Here is a 22,528-nt window from a genome sequence, read left to right as displayed (position 1 = left end):
TATTGCAAAATAAAGGGGTCAATTCAAGAAGAGGATATTACAATTATAAATATCTACTTAACACAGGAGAACCTATGTATATAAAACAAATAATTATGGAAAAATATAATAATAGTTGGGGATTTTGATATTTCACTTACCTCAATAGATAGATTGTCCAGATAGAAAATTAAAAAAAAAAGGCCTTAAATATCACATTAGACCAAATTGACTTAACAGATATTAATAGAACATTTCATCCCCAAACCGCAGAATATACATTTTTCTCAAGTACCTGTGGAACATTTTTTTATGATAGACCACATATTAGGCCACAAAATAAGCCTCAATAAATTCAAGAAGATTGAAATTATATGAAGCATTTTTTACGACCACAGTAGCATGAAACTAGAAATCAACAACTGGAAGAAAATGGAAAAAACACAGATACAGGGTTTTTAAAAAATGTGAACTAAATAACCTCTGGATCAAAGAGGAAATCAAACAGGAAATCAAAAACTACCTTGGGATAAATGAAATACAACTTTCCAAAATTTATGGGATGTAGCAAAAGCAGTCTAAGGGAGTAAGTTCATAGCTGTACAGGCCTATGTCAAGAAACAGGAAAATTCTCAAGTAATCTGACTTTCTATCTAAAGGAACTAGAAGAAGAACAAACAAAATCTAAAATAAGTAGAAGGGAGGAAATAATAAAGATCAGAGTGCAAATACATGAAGTAAAAACTAAAAAAAAAAAAAAAAAAAAAAAAAAAGATTAATGGCACCAGGATAAATAAAATTTGTTGAAAGGATAAGTAAAATTGACAAACCTCTACTCAGACTCAACAAGAAAAGAAGAATGAACCCAGGCCCTGGTGCGTGTTCTCTAGCTGCAGCAGTGGCCACTGGTCAAGCATTCTGAGCCAGGCACTGAGGCTGGGGACAGGAGCTGAATGTGGAGGCCTCATGATAGCGCATCCTGGCATGCATTATGCCCCAGTCAGAGTGCACCTTAAGGGTCAGAAAGTAAAAATGTCTTCTGTAACTGATGGAATGATGCCACAAATGATGCCCTCAATGGGAAGGTCACCAATGGGATAGATGCCTGGAATGATGGACACATAATAATACCTCACGCTTCCCTGCAATCTGCCTGCCTTACTGCCAGGAGAAAGGAATACATATGTAGCAGAAAGTACATCATCTGGCTCAAAATCAACTGGACTGACCATAAACCACCCAATATAAGTACTTATTACTACAATACTGAAACAAAACAGTCTACTTGGGAGAAACCAAGTGATCTTAAAACACCTGCTGAACAACTTTCATCTAAATGCCCCTGGAAGGAGTTCAAATCTGACTCTGGAAAGCCTTACTATTATAATTCTCAAACAAAAGAATCCCTCTGGGCCACACCTAAAGAACTTGAGGATCTTGAAGGATACCAGAATACCTTTGTTGCTGGAAGTCTTATTACAAAATCAAACCCGCATGCAATGATCAAAGCTGAAGAAAGCAGCAAGCAAGAAAAGTGTGCTTCAGCATCAACAGCTCCAGTTCCTACAAAAGAATTCTGACCACAGTGAGCACCACGGCTGCTGCAGAAGCAGCAGCTGCCGTTTTTGCAGCAGCCACTGTTGCTGTATGCAGCCAATGCCAGTGCTTTCATCTATGCTTTTAATACTATTGGTGGAACTGTTACAGTTATTCCTGCACCTGAAGTTACTTATATTGTTGCTACTGTTGCAGATAGTGAAAACACAGGAACAATTGCAACAGAAGAAAAAGCACAACTTAACTAGTATCTCTGCTGTTCAGGATGGAAGTGTCGAAGTGTCCTGTAAATGCTGGAGAAGAAACATCTAAGTAGGTAACTGGAGCTGATTTTTCTATCAGTAAAGAAGAAGAGGAAAGCCAACTAGCAAAAATACCATATACTTGGAATACAAAGGAGGAAGCAAGACAAGTGTTTAAAGAATTATGGAAAGAAAAGTGGGTACCATCTAATGCTTCATGGGAGCAAGCTATGAAAATGATCAATAATGATCCATGATACAGTGCTTTAGCAAACTTGATTAAAAAAAAAAAAAAGACAGGACTTCAATGCTAAAAAATTAAAGTCCAGACAGAGAAAGAAGAAAAAGAAGCAAGATTGAAATACAAAGAGGCTAAGGAATCCTTTCAGTGTTTTCTTGAAAATCATGAGAAAATGATATCCACAACTAAATACAAGAAAGCAGAGCAAATGTGTGGAGAGATAGAAGTCTGGTATGCAATACTGGAACATAATTATCTCGAAATCTATGAAGATGTTTTATTCTTTCATTAAAAGAAAGAGTGAGCAAAGCCATTGCAAGAGAGTAATTGGGAAGCCTTAAAAAACATATTTGTCAACGTAGCTAATGCAACATACTCTATTACTTGGTGTGAAGCCCAGCAGTTTCTGATGGATAATCCAACTTTTGCAGAAGATGAAGAGTTACAGAACATGGATAAAGACGACCCATTAATTTGCTTTGAAGACTATATTTGGGCTTTAGAAAAGGAAGAAGAATAAAAACAAGAGGTTGCTGAGAGAAAGGAGATGACAGTGTAAAAACAATCTTTTCAGATATTTTTTAGATGAGCTGCATGAATGTGGACAACTGCATTTTATGTCATGTTGGATGGAATTGTATCCAATGATTAGTTCTGACATAAGATTCACCAATATGCTTGGCCAGCCGGATTCAACTGCACTTGACTTTTTCAAGTTTTATGTTAAGGATCTTAAAGCATGTTATCATGATGAGAAGAAGAAAATAATAAAAGACATTCTAAAGGATAAAAAATTTGTAATTGAAGTAAATACTGCTTTTGAAGACTGGCAATAATCAATTCAACTAAAAGAACAAACATGTTAGATGCTGGAAATATTAAGTTGGCTTTTAATAGTTTACTAGAAAAGGCAGAAGCCTGTGAATATAAAAGAGAGAAAGAGGAAGCTCAGAAGATGAAATGAAAAGAATCTGCATTTAAGAGTATGTTGAAACAAGCTACTCCAATGGAATTGATAGTGACCAGGAAGATATCTGGGAGAGATTTGTAGGAGCCAGCGTTTGAGGATATAGCTCTAGAGTATGAAGGAAAATGAATATCTAAAGATTTTTTGCACATGTTTGAGCATGAATATCAACATCATCATTCAAAGAACAGGAAATGTTCTAAAAAGTCTAAAAACATCATAGGAAGCATTTCCACTCTCTGTTGGGGTCAGATTCAGATGCTGACGACAGCCATCTGATCATAGTTTAATTCTGCATCAGAACACTCTTCTAGTGCTGTCTCAGAGAAGTTATGAGAAGTCAAAAAATAAAAAATAAAAGCAAGAAGAGGAGACATAACTCTGATTTTCTAGAGTAAGTTGCTGAGTGAGAGAAGGATTAAAAAAAAAAAAAAAAGACCAGGAAAGTGGAATAGATAAAACTAGACAAAGATTGCAATCAAAACACAAATCACCCAAGAAAATGACTGGGAAGGATTCAGGTAATTGGGGTCCTTCTGGCAGTGCACGGAGTGAAGGGGAATTGGAAGAGCACAGAAGGACACCTAGCAAGACCAGGTGCTGTAGGCATAAATAATAATAATGATAAGTAAAAAATTAATAAAATAATCCCATTTACAATTTAATGAAAAAGAATAAAATACCTAGGAATAAATGTAACTAAGGAGGTAAAAGACCTGTACTCTGAAAACTATAAGGATTTGAAGAGGCCACAGTTAAGTGGAAGCATATACTACACTCATAGATTGGAAGGATTAATATTGTTAAAATGACCATAGTACACAAAGCAATCTATAGATTGAATGCAATCCCTATCAGGCTAATATACCATTAGCCTTTTCCACAGAACTAGAACAAATAATGCTAAAACTTATATGGAACCACAAAAGACCTTGAATAGCCAAAGCAGTCTTGAGAAAAAATAATGAAATTGGAGATATTATACTTCCTGTTATCAAACTATACTACAAAGCTATAATAATCAAAACAATATGATACTGGCACAAAAAAAGACACATAGACCAGTGGAACAGAATAGAGAGCCCAGAAATAAACCTTTGTTTATATGGTCAATTAATCTATGACAAAGGAGGCAAGAATATACAATGGAGAAATGAGAATCTCAACAAGTTGATGTTGGGAAAACTGGACAGATAAATGCAAAAATAAAAGACCATTCTTAAACCATATAAAAAAATAAACTCAAAATGGATTAGAGACTTAAATGTAAGACTTGAAACTATAAAACTAGAAGAAAACATAGCAAACCATTTGACATCACTCTTATGGTTATATCCCCTCTAGCAAGGGAAACAAAAGCAAGTTATAAACAAATGGGACTTCATCAAACTAAAAAGCTTCTGTACAGAGAAGGAAACCATCAACAAAATGAAAAGACAGCCTATTGAATGAGAGAATATATTCGTAAATGATATATCCAGTAAGGGATTGATATCCAAAATATGTATGGAGCTCTCATAACTCAGTGACCCCCCCTCAAAAAAATCTGATAATAATAAACAATCTGATAAAAAAAATAGGGCAGAAAACATAAAGAGACATTTCTCCAAAGAGAGCATACATATGGCCATAAGACATAAGAAAAGTTGTTCAACATAATGGATTATCAGGGAAATTGAAATGAAAACCACAGTGAGATACCACCTGACACCAGTCAGAATGGCAGTTATCAAAAAGTCTACAAATAATGAGACTTGTCAATAATGAGAAAAGGAATCCTTCGTGCACTCTTGGTGGGAGTGTAAATTAGTGCAGCTACTATAGAAAACAGTATGGAGATTCCTCAAAAAACTAAAAATAGAACTACCCACATGACCCAGTGATTCTACTTAATGGTGTTTATTCAAAGAAAATGAAAACACTAATTGGAAAAGACATATGCACCCATATGTGCATTGCAACATTATGGAAGCTACCTAGAGTTTTTTTGGTAAATGATAAAGAAGTGAATATATACAACAGAATATTAATCATCAATAAAAAGAGTGAAATCTTGCCATTTGCAGCAACATGGATGGTATTCTAAGTGAAATAATTCAGACAAAGAAAGAAAATGCATGATTTTATTTAAATCATGGGATTTAAGAAAGTAATCAAAATGAACAAACAAAAGAAAAAAACACTCTAACAAAAGAACAAGCTGATGGTTGACAGAGGGGAGAGGAGTGAAGAGATGGGTGAAAAAGATGAAGGGAAATCGTCAATAGTGTGATAACTTTGCACAGTGACAGATAGTTACTAAGTGTTGTGAACACATCATGAGATTTCACTATAGCAAAGTTAGAGTTGGGAGGAGACTAATCAAAATATATGCAACCTTGTAACCAGAACAGTTCACAGAGATAATAAATGGTACCTCAGGAGATAACTTGGATAGCCCTAGGATGGCAAGTCATTGTGGCTGGTGCCTGCTCTAGCAGATACTGAAAACTCATAAAAATAATTGAGTAAAAGTGCTTACTCACAGCGCTGAAACAATGCAGATGGATATAGATCTCTTAGTGCAAGGGGAAGTGTAACCTACCTTAAACAGGGAGCCATGAGTGCTTGCAGAAGGATGGTGCTTAGTGAAGGAGGTATGTTCTTCTAGGATCCATGCTGCAGGTGTGCATTTTTAATTTTCCTAAAGTAGAGCTGGAAGGATTCCTTTTTATGCAGCAGTCAAGATGGGGATATTTTCCTTTCCCTCTGAAGGCTGTAATTCTATTACTGCCCTTGTTGTTCCTTTGCTTAGGAAAAGTTGCTTATGAACCAACACAACTTTAATGCAATGCTAGTTCTCTATTTACCATGATCATGTATGAACTAATTCATAATATAAGAACATCCTTTATAGCAAAACTGTATATGTATTCTTTGGAGTTTGCTACTTTCACTGTGTTCCATTTTAGCTGATGTTTTTTGGAGTAATTGCCATAGCTGGTCGTGCCAGAGTGGCCTTTTGATTTCAAAGATCCTATTATAGACTTTCTAAGTGTCAAACAGTGACTTCAGAGTTTCTGAATGATAGGCATAAACTCTTACTAGTGCTCTGTTAGTTTTCTCTGTATTGCTTAAATGAGAGTTTCTCTTGAGTCTAAAGATTACATTTGCGTTGCCTAATGAAGCTTTTATATATTGATTTCAGGTTACTTGCACTTAAATGAACTTTGAACTTGATTAGAACCTTCATGATACTGGATGAGGAAGGGATTTTTCATAGCAGGCTGTTTTTACATATGGGCCAAATCTCAAGGAAAACTATTGTTAAATAACTTTTAAATGTCTCTAGTATATACTTGAACGGTCAGCCAGTTTCTTAGTTTTGGTGTACTAACTGTAGTAAATATTAGTCTACTAAGTGTTCATGGATTTGTAATCAAAGTTTCTTGGCTGGAGACTAACTTTACTCCTAAGAGACTGACATTGGAGTACATGGAAGGGTATATTAATTATCTTAATAGTACTGTTAAGAGTATTTATTGATCTGTTTATTCTTGAAGAATATATGTTTAGTCTCTCATAAAGCACAGTTGTGTCACATTCAGGAAGCAGACATTGTATTTTGCTTCTCTCTTCAAACACAAGGTAGATAATATGGTAATTTCTAGACTTTTTAAAAAAATTTATTATGGTGACATTGATTAACAAAATCCAATGTTTCAAGTGTCTAATTCAATAACAAGTCATATATATTGCATGGTGAAAAGGTGAGTTCTTTGAGCCAGATGCAAACCAATAGTTATTTTGATAACATATTTTCTCATTAAAAATTAATAAATACATACAGCAAAACATTAACAGTACATAAATGTATACAGGGGAAAAAACCTCCTGTAATTCCATTTGTCACAGACACACCCAATTGGGATTATACTTAGGTGTCTATTTGTGTGTGTGTACACACACACTCTTTGTAAGAATTAATTTTAAAATTAGTATGAGATGAGCATTTCCCGTTAATAAATATTCTTCAGAAACTTTTAAATAACTACATCATACTGTCATGCTTTTAACCATTCTTGTTAGATATTTAGGGATTTTCAAAGTGTTTGTCATATGTAATACTATGTTGGCCATCTTTGTTATATATTTTCACATTTCTGATTATTTTCCTATGATAGATTGCTAAAATATTGAATCTATGGGTCAAGGAGGATCAAAGAAATTATAGGAGAGTTTTTTTCCATATGAATTTATGCATTTTTAAAATGCTTAACGTACTTGTTAATTTGTAATGAGAAAGTGTTACAAAAATGATTCTACAAATTATTATTTATCTCATGTTTGCAGGAAAAAAGCCATTACTAAGAGTAGCCTCTGCTTCCTACGGGTGATACAATTGTGTTTATAAAATAAAAGAGATGAATATGCCTATTGGCACATTGTTTTCCAGAAAGAGGGGACCACTTTAGGTGATCACCAGCAGTGTATAAGAATGTCTGTCTCACCTTACTTGTTAATATGATGTTTAAAAATCTTTTGCCTGAAAAAAAATATTTTGCCTGTTTTATAAAGGTTAAAAATATTATTCGGTTTTAATTTGCATTATTTTTTTATATTTTCATGTGTTTATTCTCCATTTGTACATTATCTATGAATTGTATATTCCTATTTGTTAATTTTTCTTGCGGATAGGAAGTCCTCAGTATTTCATTGACTTCTATGGGCTATTTATGTAGTGAGGGTAAAGTTTTTCCTGTTACATTTGTTGTAAATAATTTTTAGTGTTTGTCATTTGCTCTTTAGCTTTTTTTTTTTTTTTGATGTAAACAGTTCTAAATGTCTAAGCAGTAAAATGTACTACACTTCTTTGTAATTTCCTTTTTTTGTTTAGAAAGCCCTTCTCTATCTGAATATTATTAAATATGTTTATTTTCTTTTTATTTTCTAATTTGAATTTTATACTTCTTTGATCTTCTTGGAATTTATTTTGTAATTTTGTGTGAAGAGAACATTTATTTTTTAATAATTGGAAAGCTTTCTTAACACTGCGATGCGTGACTGGTCTGTTTCCTTCTGGTTTGTGGCACTTCCTTTTTTAAAAAATTTTTTTCATTTTCATTTTTTAATTTTTCAATTACAGTTGACATTCAATATGATGTTATATTAGTTCCAGGTGGATAGGCTAGTGGTTAGACATTTATATAATTTATGAAGTGATTTCTCCAATAAATCTGGTACACACCTGCACCATACATGGTTATTACAATATTATGACTATATTCTCTATGCTGTAGTTTACATCCCCGTGACTATTTTCTAACTACCAATTGTACTTCTTAATCCCTTCACCTTTGTCACCCAGCCTCTCCAACTCCCCTCTCATCTGGCAAACATCAGTTTGTTCTCTATCTGTGAGTCTATTTCTATTTTATTTATTTTGTTCTTCAAATTTCATGTATAAGTGAAATCTATGGTATTTATCTTTCTATGGTATTTATCTGTCTGACTTATTTCACTCAGCACAATACCCTCTAGGTCCACTCATGTTGTTGCAAATATTAAAATTTTATTAATTTTATGGCTGAGTAATATGCCATTTTATATATGTACCATAACTTCTTTATCCAATCATCTGTTGATGGGCACTTTGATTGCTTCCATATCTTGGCTATTGTAAATAGCGCTACATGATATTTGCAAACTAGTGTTTTGTTTTTCTTTGGATCAATACCCAGAATTGGAATTGCTGGGTCAAAAGGTAGCTCTGTTTTTTGGGGTTTTTTTTGACGAACCTCCATATGGTTTTTCATAGTGGCTGTACCTATTTGCAATTCCACCAACAGTGTACGATGGTTCCCTTTTCTCCCATCCTCATTAAGACTTGTTTTTTGATTTATTGATGATAGGTATTTTGACAGGCGTGAGGTGATACCTCATTGTGGTTTTAATTTACATTTCTCTATTGATTAGTGGAGTTGAGCATCTTTTTGTATGCCTACTAGCCATCTGCATGTTTTCTTTGGAGAAAAGTCTTCAGGTCTTCTGCCCATTTTTTAATTGGATTGTTTGTTTTTCTGGTATTAAGTTGTATGAATTCTTTATAAATTTTGGATAGTAACCTCTTATCGGATGTATCATTGGCAAATATCTTCTCCCAGTCAGTAGGATGTCTTTTTGTTTCGTCGATGGTTTCTTTTGCTGTACAAAAACTTTTTAGTTTGATGTAGTTGCATTTGTTTAATTTTTGTTTTGTTTCCCTTCCTTGAGGAGATATATCAGAAAAAATATTACTGAGAGCAACGGCAGATAGTTCACTGTCAATGTTTTCTTATAGGAGTTTTATAGTTTTGGGTTTTACATTTTAATCTTTAATTCATTTGATTTTATTCTTTTAGATAGTATAGATTTTTTCATTTTTTTGCATGTATCTCTCCAGTTTTTCCAACACCATTTATTGAATAGACTATCTCCATCCCCATTGTGTATTCCTGCCCCCTTTGTCATAGATTAATTGACCATATAGGTGTGGATATATTTCTGGGCTCTCTATTCTGTTCCAATGATCTGTGTATCTGTTTTAATGGCAGTACCTTGCCATTTTGATTACTGTAGCCTTGTAGAATAGTTTTATATCAGGTAGTCGATACCTCCAGCTTTCTTCTTCCACATATAAATTTTAAGATTATTTGTTCTAGTTCTGTGAAATGCCATTGGTATTTTGATAGGGATTGTATTAAATCTATAGATTTCTTTGGGTAGTATAGACATTTTAATGATGTTAATTCTTCTTACACATGAGCATGGTATATGTTTCCATTTATTTGTATCTTCTTCAGTTTCTTTTTTCAATGTCTTATAATTTTTCAAGTATAGGTCTTTTTACCTTCTTAGTTAAGTTTTTTCCTAAGTATTTTATTTTATTTTTTTTGATGAAATTGTAAATGGGAATTTAAAAAAAATTCTCTTTCTGATAATTTGTTATTGGTGTATAAAAATGCAGCTGATTTCTGAATATTAGTTTTTTATTCTGCTACTTTACCAAATTCACTTATAAGTTTTAATAGTTTTTTTCATGGAATCTTTAGGTTCTCTGTATGTTGTCATGCCATCTGCAAACAATGACAGTTTTACTTATTTTTCAATTTGAATTCTTTTATTTCTTTTTCTTATCTGATTGCTTTGGTGAGGGCTTTCAATACTATGCTGAATAAAAGTGGTAAAAGTGAACATCCTTTCTTGTTCCTGATTTTAAGGAAAATCCTTTTAGCTTTTTCACTGTTGAATGTTAGCTGTGTGTTTGTCATATGTGACCTTTAGTATGTTGAGGTATATTTTCTCTATTCCCATTTTGATAAGAGTTTTTAATAATAAATGGATGTTGGATTTTGTTAAATGCCTTTTCTGCATCTGTTGATATGATCTTATGATTTTTATCTTGTATTTTGTTTATGTGGTGTATCATTTTATTTGATTTACAGATATTCAATCAACCTTGCATTTAAGAAATAAATGCAACTTGATAATGATGTATGATTTTTAAAAATGTTTTGCCGAATTCAGTTTGCTATTTTGTTGAGAATTTTTACATCTATTTTCATCAGGGATATTGACCTACAATTTTTTTTTGTAATGTCTTTGTCTTGCTTTGGAATCAGAGTATGCTGGCCTCGTAAAACGAGCTGGGAAACCTCCCCCCTCTTGAAATTTTTAGAACTGTTTGAAAATGATAGGTGTTAATTCTTTCAGTGTTTGGTAAAATTTGCCTGTGAAGCCATCTATCTGGTCCTGACTTTTATTTGTTGAGAGTTTTTGATTACTGATTTGATTTTATTAGTAGTAATCAGTCCGTTTAGATTTTCTGTTTCTTCTTGATTTATTCTTGGAAGACTGTATGTTTCTAGGAATTTATCCACTTCTTTTAAGTTGTGCAACTTGTTGGCGTGTAATTGTTCTTGGTATTAAAAAAAAATTTTTGTGGTGTTGTCATTTCTTCTCTTTTATTTCTGATTTTTTTTTTTTTTAATTTGTGTCTTTTTTCCCCCCAATGAGTCTGGTTATATATTTATTTATTTTTTGTCTATTCAAATAACCAGCTCTTGAATTTATTGATCTTTTGTATTTTTTTTAGACTATTTCTGCTCTGATTATTATTATTTTATTCTTTCTACTCACTTTGTGATTTGTTTGTTCTTTTGTATTTACTTTCAGTGTAATTTCTGCGAGCTCTTTCTTGTTTTTTTGATGTAGGCCTATATTGCTGTGAATTTCCCTCTTAGGACTTCTTTTGCTGTGTCCCAAAGATTTTGTGGTGTTGTGTTTTTATTTTCATTTGTCTCAGGGTATCTTTTGATTTCTTCCTTGCTCTCATTGTTAACCCATTTATTATTTAAAAACAGGTTATTTAATGTCCATGTGTTTGTGTGTTTTTTAGTTTTTTTCCCTTGTAATCAACTTTATGTTTCATACCATCGCGGTGGGAAAGATGCTTTCCTAATATTCTTGTATGATCCTTTAGTATTTCTTCGATATCAGTCATAATTTCCCCTCTTTCACCCCTGATTTTGTTTATTTGTGTCCTTTCTCTTTTTTTCTTTAGTGAGTCTAGCCAGGGGTTCGTCAATTTTATTAACCTTCTCAAGGAACCAGCTCTTTGATGCATTTATTTTTTCTATTGCTTTTTTTATTTTCAATTTCATTTATTTCTACTCTAATTTTGATCATTTCTTCTACTAACTTTAGGCTTCATTTGTTCTTCCTTTTCTAGTTTATTAAGATGAAGCGTTAGATTGTTTATTTGGGCTCATTCTTGTTTTTGGAGATAGGCCTATAATAATATGAACTTTCCTCTTATGACCTCTTTTTCCATGACCCAAAAGTTTTGATGAGTTGTACTGTCATTATCATTCGTTTCTCTGTATCTCTTGGTCTCTCTTTTTATTTCTTCCCTGACCCAGTTATTCTTCAGTAGCATGTTGTTTAATATCCATGTATTTGTGGTTCTGCCTGCTTTCTTTTTCCAATTAAATTCTAGTTTCAAAGCATTTTTTGATCAGAGAACATGGGTGGTATGATTTCCACTCTCTTATGTTTGTGAGGCTGTCTCTGTGTCCCAGTACGTGGTCGATTCTTGAAAATGTTCCATGTGCACTAGAGAAGAATGTATAAGCAGCTGTTTGGGATAGAAGGCTCTGTAAATGTCAATTATATCCAGTTGGTTAATTTGTCATTTAAGGATGCTATTTCTTTATTGATTTTCTGTTTGGATGATCTGCCCATATCTGACAGTTGGGTATTTAGGTTCCCTACTATGATAGTGTGTGGTCTTTTTCTCCCTTTAATTCTGTTAGTAATTGTTTTATATATTTTGAGGCTCCCTGATTGGAACCATAGACATTAATATGTGTTATGTATTCTTTGTGCGTGATTCTCGTTATCATTTTGAAGTGTCCCTCAGTATCTTTCTTTACCTTTTTTACTTTGAAGTCTATTTCATATGATATTAGTACTGCTACTCTGACTTTCCTCTGAATGCCATTTGCTTGAAATATCATTTTCCACCCTTTCAGCTTTGAGTCTATATTTGTCTTTGGAGCTGAGATGTGTCTCCTGGAGGTAGCATATGGTTGGATTTTGTTTTTTGATTCATTCTACAACTCTGTGCCTTTTTATTGGTGAGTTCAGTCCACTTACATTTAGGGTGATTATTGAAATACGAGGTCTTCTTCTAGCCATTTGATCTTTTGCTTTCTGGTAGCTTGGTGTTTCCAGTGCTTCCTTGTTCTTGTGTTTTTGTTTTCTTTATTTTGGTTGGCTTTTGTTTTGCCTCTGGTTTTTTATGTTTTATGTTATGTATGTCGGGTTCTTAATCTTTAGTGTGTGGTTACCATTATGAATATGAAAAGGGTAGTTATATATATATAGTTGTCCATTTTCTTCTGTCCATGCCTTTTCTCCATTCCCCTTTGAGAATTCGGATCTTTGAATTCCCCCCTTTTCAGTCATTGTTATCTTTTATGTCAGTTTGTCCCTATGTATGCTGAACGTTCATTACTATCTTGTTATTAACCGTTCTCTTCTTATTATTTAAGCTTATAATGCCCTGTTCTCAGTAACGGTTGCGCTCCTCAGCTTCTATTTCCCTGATAGTCACTTTACTCTAATTATGTTTTTTTTTTTTGTCATTTTGCTTTAAGTGAACTGACCTCTTTCAGTATTTCCTGTAGTGCAGGCCTCGTAGTTGAGAGTTCCCTCAGTTTTTGTATGTCTGGAAAGGTCTTTATTTCTTCTTCATATCTAAAGGAGAGCTTAGCTGGATACATTATTTTAGGCTGGTAGTTCCTTTCACTTAGTAGTTTAAATATTTGATTCCATTCCTTTTTGGCTTGTAAGATTTGCGCTGAGAAGTTAAAGGATAATCTAATTGGTTTACCTCAATAGGTTACCATTTTTTCTCCCTGGCTACCTTGAGAGTTATATTTTTGTCATTGATAACTTTAAAACAATATGTCTTGGTGAAGGCCCTTTTGGGTTGAGATAATTGGGTGTTCTCCTGATTTCTTGAATTCCAAGCTCCAGCTCATTCCTTAAATTTGGGAAATTCTCGTCCACCGTTTGTCCAAAAATCCTTTCTAGTCCCTGCTTCTTTTCTTCGCCTTTGATAAGGCCCGTTATTCTTATGTTTCCTCTCCTGATGTTATCAGCTAGTTCTCGAATTTCTCTTTTATTATTTTTCATTCTTCAGTTTCTTTCTTCTTTCTTATGATTTATTTCTAGATTTCTGTTTTTGATATCACTAATCCTTTCCTCCATTTGGTTGACTCTATTTCTCAAGTTTGTTATTTCATTTTTCAACTCTTGCAGTGTGATTTTTATCTCCAGAAGATCTATTCTGTTCTTTTTGAAGGTTTCAATCTCCCTCTCTGCTCATCTAGTTGTTTTTTTAATTCCTGAAATTGTTGATATGACTCGTTTCAGAACTCACTGAGTTTTTTCAGAAGTACCACACTGAAGTCTGTCTTTTAAATTGCATATTTCTATATCTGTAAGGTTATTTTCTGGAGATTTTTCTCTTTCTTTCTGAGATGCCTTGTCACCTTGGTTGTTCATGGTGTTTAATGGACTATTTCTCCACTTTGACCTTAACAGAATTGTATTCTGCTCTTTTTCCAGAAAGTTTTATAATACAAAGGTTTCTCTGGCCTGTTGCAAAGAAGGTGCTTTTCTTTTGGTTTCCAGTAGGTGGCGTCTAAGCCTCTTGTATTCCTGTTTTATATAAAGTCTTGATACACCTTTTTAATAAATTTTGTTGTAGCTATTTGATCATGCTCGCTACCCTCAGTTTCAGTCCCTGTCAGTGTTAGCAACAGTTTCTGGCAGCGTTTGCTCAGATTCTCCTGGGGCTCCGCGGTGGTTGGTTTTGGAGGGTATGTGGGGAGGGGCCATCTGGGTTGGGAGCTGGGGACTGCAGCTCAGCCTCAGTTTTGCATCTGGGGCAGTTAAAAATCAACTCTTATTTCTCTGCGGCCCCGTCCCGCTTCTGTGTCTTATGCCCTGATGACTGGACCCTTCTGCCCAGCACGGGGGTGTGGAGAGGGGGTTGGCAGGGGAGGGGGTGCTCATAGCAGTCTCAGCCAGGGCTGTTCAGGGAAGTTCCTGCACCTTCACCCCATCCCCCTCCTCTTACAAGTAGTTCCTGCAGCTGTGAGAGGCAGCTTCTTTATTTCTCCCAGTCCACCTGTTGACACCTGGGGTTCTGACCTGTGGTAGCTCTTATGCACAGATCCCACACTCAGACGTGCTAGTGTGCAGTTTGGATGTTTTTTGTTGAATTTTAGATGTTCAGCTTATTGTTGTTTCAAGGGGAGTGATCTAGGGACGTCGCTCACTCTGCCATGTTTCCACCCGAATCCGAGTTTTAAATATTATAATAGTAAAGTATCATAGTATTTTGCTCTTAGTGCAGTGTCCCTTTACTAATATATGTGTATGTCTATATGTTTTTCTTTTATAGTGCAGCTATACTATAAGAACCTAAGATTTAAAATTGGTTGCGTGAGGAAAGGAAATACTGTTCTAGGTTTTATCAACTTAGTTCTATAACATGCCATTAGCTTTTTCCTTTTCAGACTTTTCTCCCTCCTAAATGTTTTTTATTTTAATTGCTGGTTTTGTGCCTAACCCCAATACATTTCTGTACTTAAATGCTTAAAGGAAGATAGCTGAGCTCCTATCATTCATGCAGTTTGGTCTTTATTGATATTTCTTGTTCTCTTTGTCTTTGAGGATAAAGGCGTAATTGTACCTGGATCAGTGTTATTAGTGCTATTGAAGCACCATAGCCTTATAATCAATGATTAATTTTTTTGATTATTTTTTTTTAAGATCGCAACTGTGTTAACAGTGAAGAAAAGAGTTAAACTACATTAAAATCCTATAGGGCTTTCTTTTTTAGCAAGTGCTATCATTTATGAATAAGAATTTTTAATGGCAGATTTGTCAGCAAATCAGCAAAGACAGGTTGTATTTTTAAAGGCTTTAATTGCATCTTTCTTTTTATATATTTTAGAATAGTGAGCTTTTAAATTGCTCTTTGGATTCTCGTGTGTGAAGGAAACTTTAAATAAGAGAATAGGCCACCTAATGAAGAACATGAGAACTGGATTTGGAAGATTTGCATGAAAAGAAATCACTTCTGAAAGTTCGATTGGTTTATTTGTAGATATTCTGGCAAATAAGGGAATGCCATGTTGATAAGGACATTCACTTATTGAACAAATTTGTGGTAATAGATGGGTTATTTATAGTTTTCTATGTAGCATCATATCATTCATCGATTCTATTATAAGTGTGCATTTATGTATTTTAAACCTTTATAGATGATTTAGGCCCTGTGTTTTGTCTCTGGCTTCTAATTTTTACTTCTGCTTTTTGAATAAGAGTCCATTTTTTGGTAGATAAACAGTTAATGGATTTATAACCATTATTCTAATAAAGTAATTTTCATAAATTGTAAGGTTTGTTGGGAATTATGTTATCAGATAGGTTGTTTTGTTCTCACACTTTTTACTTTGGTGAAGAATTATAAGCTGTAAGCTAAATGAATTGAAGAGCCTATTGAATGATTCAGTCAGCAGTTTTTGAAAAAATTTTTACAGCTGTAGATCCCTTTTTTCAAATGAGTATTATTCCGATATATAAACAAAACTTATTTTAAGGGCTGTTCTGATTGAGACAAAAAGTGGGGAGCCCAGTTTCCCAGGCATACCCAGGAGATGCTGTTTAGAATCCCTAGGCTTCATAGAACCTGGATCGATAAGTCACTAACCACACTTCTTGATTTTACAAACAGCAGTAACAACAGTAACTACTGTTTATTGATAATTTAAAATGTGTTAGGTGCCCTCTTTATATATTATTGCTAATTATTGTAAAACCGTGCAGGTTAAGTTTCATAATGTTCATAATACAGATTAATAAATTAAGACTCAGAGTGTTTAACTTTACTAAAGTTATCCTGTTGCAACCAGGAATTGAACCTAGAGGCAACTCTTTTTTGATGTGTTCTCCCCTTAACCTAGAGAAGGGGTCCTATTCTTTTAGTTTCCTGATTTCCACCCACTTCTCTAACTGCTCTTTTTGTTTCCTTTGCCAGCCTCTTATATTGTACTTATCATTTAATAGAGGATCAGTCCTACGACTGTCTCCTCTTACTCTATGTTCTTTTTTTTTTAGGGAGTCTCATTCACTATAGTGGCTTCAGTTAACACCTGTGTATCAAAACCTCCACATTTATATGTTTAACTCATTTCATTTCTCCAAGCTTCTGTTCCACATATTGGTTTCTCACTTGAAACATTTTTCAACATCTCAAAGGCACTTTAAATTCACTTCATGATCCCTTCACAATTCTGGTTCTTCCTTATTTTTTCCATATTCATGGTGCCACCACTTGTCCAGGGTGTTCAAATCAGAAGCTTGAGACTCTTCCTTGATTCCCTGACTCCCTCATTTCTTATCCTGCCAGTCAAATCTCGTTGATTTTTTTTCCTTTTAATTATTTTTCTAAGCCATCCTTTTTCCCACCCCTACTGCCACTGTCAGTTTGGTCATCATCATTGTTAGCTCAGATTATTACAACGGTCTTCCAATTTTCTTGTCTTTCTCTTTCCATGTAATGTGCAGCCACACTGTAGCTGGTTTTAGTTTTTTTAAAAATGCACATGTGATGTTTGAATCCTGGCTCTACCACTCACTAGTTATGTGACCTTGGGCAAGTTGCTAAACCTCTCCAAACCTTAGTTTCATCATCTGTAAAATGATTATAATAATTATTACCTCATGTGATTGTTGTAAGAATTAAATGAGCACTTGATATATGCTGGTGGTAATGATGGTGATGATAATACTCAGCTCAAAACTTTACAGTGGCTTCCTATTGTTCTTTAAAATCCATTATAACTTTTACCATACTTCCTTAAAGTTCTTTGTACTTTAGTCTTCCTAATTCCTCAAGAGAGCCATGCCACCTTCTTATTCAGGGTCTTCACATAAGTGGTCCCTCTTCCTTGAAAATTGTCTTTAAATAGTTAACAGAAGTTAACTCATTCTTTAAATCTCATTCAGACCCCAAATCACTTTCTTAGGTTAACTTTCCCTGAACCTCCCAACGTGGGCCAAGTCTTTTCCTTATGTATCGCCTTGCTACCTTAAATTTGTAGCTTTTATACCAGTTTGCAGTTATAATTTTGTGTATGCTTATGTGTATATGTATATATATGTGAGTGTGTGTCTGCATTTTGATTGACTGTCTTATCTACCGTTATCTATATTATATTATCTGCCTTTATGTGGACCATGTTTATTATGCCTGTCTACCATTCTGTCTCTAGCAAGGAGCATAATGCTTGACACTAATATCTACTAAAAGTATTTATTCTATCAGTGAGGGATTGTACTTTAGTATTTTTTTCTTTATTCTTCAATGTTTGGTTAAATAAATAGCTGTCTTTAAAATGCCAGTTTTCTCTGGCATGGGGATCAAAGAATTTGTTGCAAAAACTGTCAGAAAAAAAAAAAAAAGAAACATCTACCTTGTTCAATGATACAATGATAACTGTATCCCTGGTAACTATTAATTTTCAAATACCTGATACAAAAGGAGACACGTTGATTGATTGATAGATGCAGTAAATATGAAAGGGGCAGAAGGGAAACTGTTGAAGCTGTTGATTATTGTTTTCAAATCTTCAGGGTCCTTATCACTAAGATGATTTTGTAGGAATCTTTGAGATCAAAAGTTAGGTATTAAGATTAAAATAATTGCTTTCTGTGGGGGTTCTTGAGGAAATATGTCATTTTAATTTAAAAGGTGAGAGGAGGAGAGAAATTAGAATTCTTCCCAGTCTTTTTCGTTTCTTTTCTCATTCCTTCTTTCAGAGAGAGAAAATTCTTCTCATGTTTCAGAATAAAGCTAGGGCTCTGCTAAAACAGTTTCATCATTAACAACTTTCTTTGAAAATTCTCTGCTATTATTCCTTATGGATAGAATTGAATGCGCAGACATTTGGCTTTTTAAAAAATAGTATCTCAATCCATTTCTACCAAAAATTTTCTCTTAGGAAAATGGTTATGTGATTAATGGAAAATTTTATATAATTAATAGTTTTATAGATATGTAAGTTCCAGACTGGATATCTGACCCCTTTTATTACCCATATTATGTATATCATTCTGTATTAAATTGAAAAAGCTAAATTTAAATGACTGGTAAGGTTTAAGATATACTGTACTACCTAGTAAGTTTCATTTTGTGTTTTTATTTGAGAGAAGCTTATGCATGTGCACAAGGAGATGAATGTATATGTGTTTATTATAATAGTGAAAAAGTGGAAAAATACCTAACTACTCCTCAGTAGGTGAGTGGATAAATTGGTATTTACTTATAAAATAGAATGTAAGTACAAAATCCCTTTCTCCAAAATACTTAGGGCAGATATATTTTGGAACTTAGATATTTTCAGATTTTGTATATATACTGTATATTTTGGAACTTAGATATTTTCAGATTTTGTATATATACTGTATATTGTGTAACATTCCCACTGAAGTATGGGCAACACCAAGTAGTCAGACATATCGATACATCTGTAGTAAAACGTAGGAATACTCATATTAAATTGGATAAATAAATGGCAAAAAGCCTCATAGCTGTTGAGTCAAGTTTTTCCATTAAATAAGTTTAGAAAAAAATTCAGTCTTCAGAGCTTTTTGCATTTTAGAATTTGGATCAGGAATTGTGAACCTGTATTATACAGTTCATAAAATGAATGAACTAGAGCTACATTTATCAATGTGGATAAATCTCAAATCCATTTTTTAAAAAAATTGAAATATAATTGATGTATAACATTATATTAGTTCCAGTACACAACGTGATTCGATATTTGTATATATTACAAAATGTTAATCACAATAAGTAATTAACATCTATCATCATGCATAGTTACAAAAAAGCCTTTTTTTGTGATAGGAACTTTTATGATCTACTCTCTTTGCAACTTTCAAATATGCAATACAGTATTATTAACTGTAGTCACCATACTGTACATTACATCCCCAGGACTTATTTATTTTATAACTAGAAGTTTGAACCTTTTGACCCTCTTCAACCATTTCACTCCCTGCCTTTGGCAACCACCAATCCATTATCTCTATCTAGGAGCTGCATGTGTGTGTGTATGTTTGTGTGTGTGTACGTGTTTAAGATTTGACATATAAGTGAGATCATTTGGTATTTGTTTTTCTTTCTCTGACTTGTTTAACTTATCATAATGCCCTCAAGTTCTGTCCATGTTGTCACAAATGACAAGATTTCATTCTTTTTTATGGCTGAATATTCTGTTTTGTGTGTGTGTGTGTGTGTGTGTGTGTGTATCTCACATTTTCTTTATCTGTTCATCCATTGTTTCCATATCTTGGCTATTGTTAAGTAGTAAATAACGTTGCAAGGAACGTAGGGGTGCATATATATTTTCAAGTTAGCGTTTTTTCTTCTTACCTCTCTCACCCCCTCCCCCTTTTTAAAAATAAATACCCAGAAGTGGAATTGCTGGATCATATGGTAATTATATTTTTAATATTTTGAGGAACCTCCATACCGTTTTTCATGGTGGCTGCACCAGTTTACATTCTCAAACACATGTTGAGTAAGAAAAGCAAGTTGCAAAGAGAACCATGTACAAATGATATCATTTATGTGAATTTTAAACAAGCAATAGTGAGTGAGATTTGACGTAAATAAAGCAAATTGTCGATAGCGACTTCCTTACTTTGTTGTATGTTTGAGTGAGTCTTTATAACCCCAAGCTTCTACTTTTTCTCTTTTACCTTTTTAAGAATTCAAGGTTATGGTTGAATTAGGTGATGGAGCATGCTACGAAGCATGTTAGCACTAGGATTCTTAAAAATCACCTAAATTATCCTTTTAAGTGAAGTCATTCCTACTTGTTAAGAAATTATCTTAAATATAAATTTATTTTTCCCATTTTAAACCTATACTTTTTAAACTTTACTCTTTTAATTTTTTTTTTGTTGAGATATAGTTTATATACAGTGAAATACACAGATCTTAAATATAGTTCTATGAGTTTTAACAAATGCCAACACTTGGCTAAGCTACAGTTTTATTGAGATAATAGAACATTTCTGTTGTTGAGTAAAGTCCCTTACACCTGTAGGGGAGGGGGGGAATTCTCTCCACTCTTCTCAAGTTCTTACAGCTGGATTAATAATGAAATTGACCAACGACTAGAATAACAGGAGAAAAACCAATTTAATATGTGTGCTCAGGAGAATCATGAAAGATGTTCTCTGAAATGATGAACCAGTCAACTATTTATACTTTTTTGACAAACAATAGTTGTGAAGAAATGACAGGACACTTTGGTTTGGGTACTTATTACTGAAGAATCTGAACAAAGTTTGGTTTGGGGTAATAAATTAGTAAAAGAGTAAAAAGGTATGTTTATGCAGGCTTTTCAGCCCTGGATTCCTTAACTCTAGTGATTATGGTGTCTCTGTTAGTCTGCAGGCACCTTCCAAAAAGGAGATTTATATTTCATGCATTAAAGGAGATAAGGGAAGGGCACTGTGCCCTTCTTGCACCAGCTGCTTGTCAAGTAACTTTAATTTAGAGTAGTCAGTATGCTGTTGTGTGGTATTTCGGGGCGGCCTGCTCTTGGCCCAGACATACCTCTTCCCAGTGAATATCTACTCTGCCCCCAATATATAGATAGTATGCTAATTCCTTTTACCTTAGATTAGTTTTACCATTTCTAGAACTTCATATAAATGGAATCACATAATCTGTACTCTGTTGTGTTTGGCTTCTTTTGTTCAGCATAGTGTCTCACATTTGTGTTGTTGCATATATCTATAGTCATCCTTTTAAGTATCAAGTAATTTTCATTGTATAGGTATCGCATATTCAGTTATCCATTCTTCTGTTGATGAGATTATTTCCATTTTTTGATTCTTATGAATAAAACTTCTGTAAACATTTTAAACAGATGTGTTTGTGGACATGTTTTCATTTCCCTTGGGGAAATATCTAGTAGTGGAATTGCTGGATCATAGGGGAGGTGCACGTTTAACTATGAGAAGCTATCAGACCAGTATCCAGAGTGTGGGTATAATTTCACGTTCTGATTGCTTCACATCCTTGGCAACATTAGGTTGTGGTGTTTAAATATTAACTAGTGTAGTGTTCTGGTTTTAATTTTCATTTCCCAAATTACTGGTATTTGTCACTTTCATTTGCTTGTTGTCTAGTTGTATATCTTCCTTTTAGAAGTATCTAAATCTTTCACCCATTTTTAAAATATTGGGATTTTTAAATTTTTGTGTTATGGGAGTTGCTTATATATTCAGGATACAACTTTTTTTGACAGTTATTATTTCTCCCAGGATGTGGCTTACCAATTTATTTTTATAATAGTCGCTTTCAATAAGCAGAAAAATTTAATTGTGATAGTCATTCTATTAGTAGTACTTTCTGAAATAGGTATCCAAATATCTTTCCCTTAAAAGTTACAGTCAGCTGAAATGTGGTTATAGACCCAAGAATTCTAATTTCAAGTGCACGTGGTAAGTAAAATTTCTGCAAATATGTATACACTAATTAAATATCTGTCTGAAAATGTTTATTGGGTGAATCAGGAGTGTAAATTAATTTTCCTTTTAAATACTCCATAAAGATTTTATGTGGTATTCTTATTTGTTCTCATCAGCACTGCTAAAACATGAAGCAATCTTTTGTATTGTGTTTACTACCCAAATTGATTTTTCTGTTCATTAATTTTTCAAAATAATTTTAAGTTTTAAAGATCTCATTTTGGGGATGGCTTCATAGTGTAGTGGTTAGCACATCTGCTTTACACCCAGAAGATCTTGGGTTCATACTTCGGGTGCGCTGGGCCCCCGGGGTGCGCTGGGGGTGCCAGGTCCCGGGGTGTGCTAGGCCCCCCAGGCACACTGGGGATGTGCCACAAGCACTGGGAG

General features: G+C 33.8%; 1 protein-coding gene and 1 pseudogene across 15 annotated transcripts in view; both read left to right on the top strand.

Annotated features, from left to right (window-relative positions):
* ERC1 (ELKS/RAB6-interacting/CAST family member 1) overlaps positions 1–22,528 on the top strand; it is a 467,374-nt gene that overhangs the window by 58,481 nt on the left and 386,365 nt on the right. The window lies entirely within an intron of this gene.
* LOC107503452 lies at positions 743–3,958 on the top strand (annotated as a pseudogene).

The sequence above is a fragment of the Rousettus aegyptiacus genome, unplaced genomic scaffold, assembly GCF_014176215.1.
Source record: "Rousettus aegyptiacus isolate mRouAeg1 unplaced genomic scaffold, mRouAeg1.p scaffold_m13_p_2, whole genome shotgun sequence".
In the NCBI taxonomy this organism is placed as follows: domain Eukaryota; kingdom Metazoa; phylum Chordata; class Mammalia; order Chiroptera; family Pteropodidae; genus Rousettus; species Rousettus aegyptiacus.
Note: the sequence above shows the minus strand (reverse complement) of the source record. Positions and strands in the feature narration are given on the sequence as shown.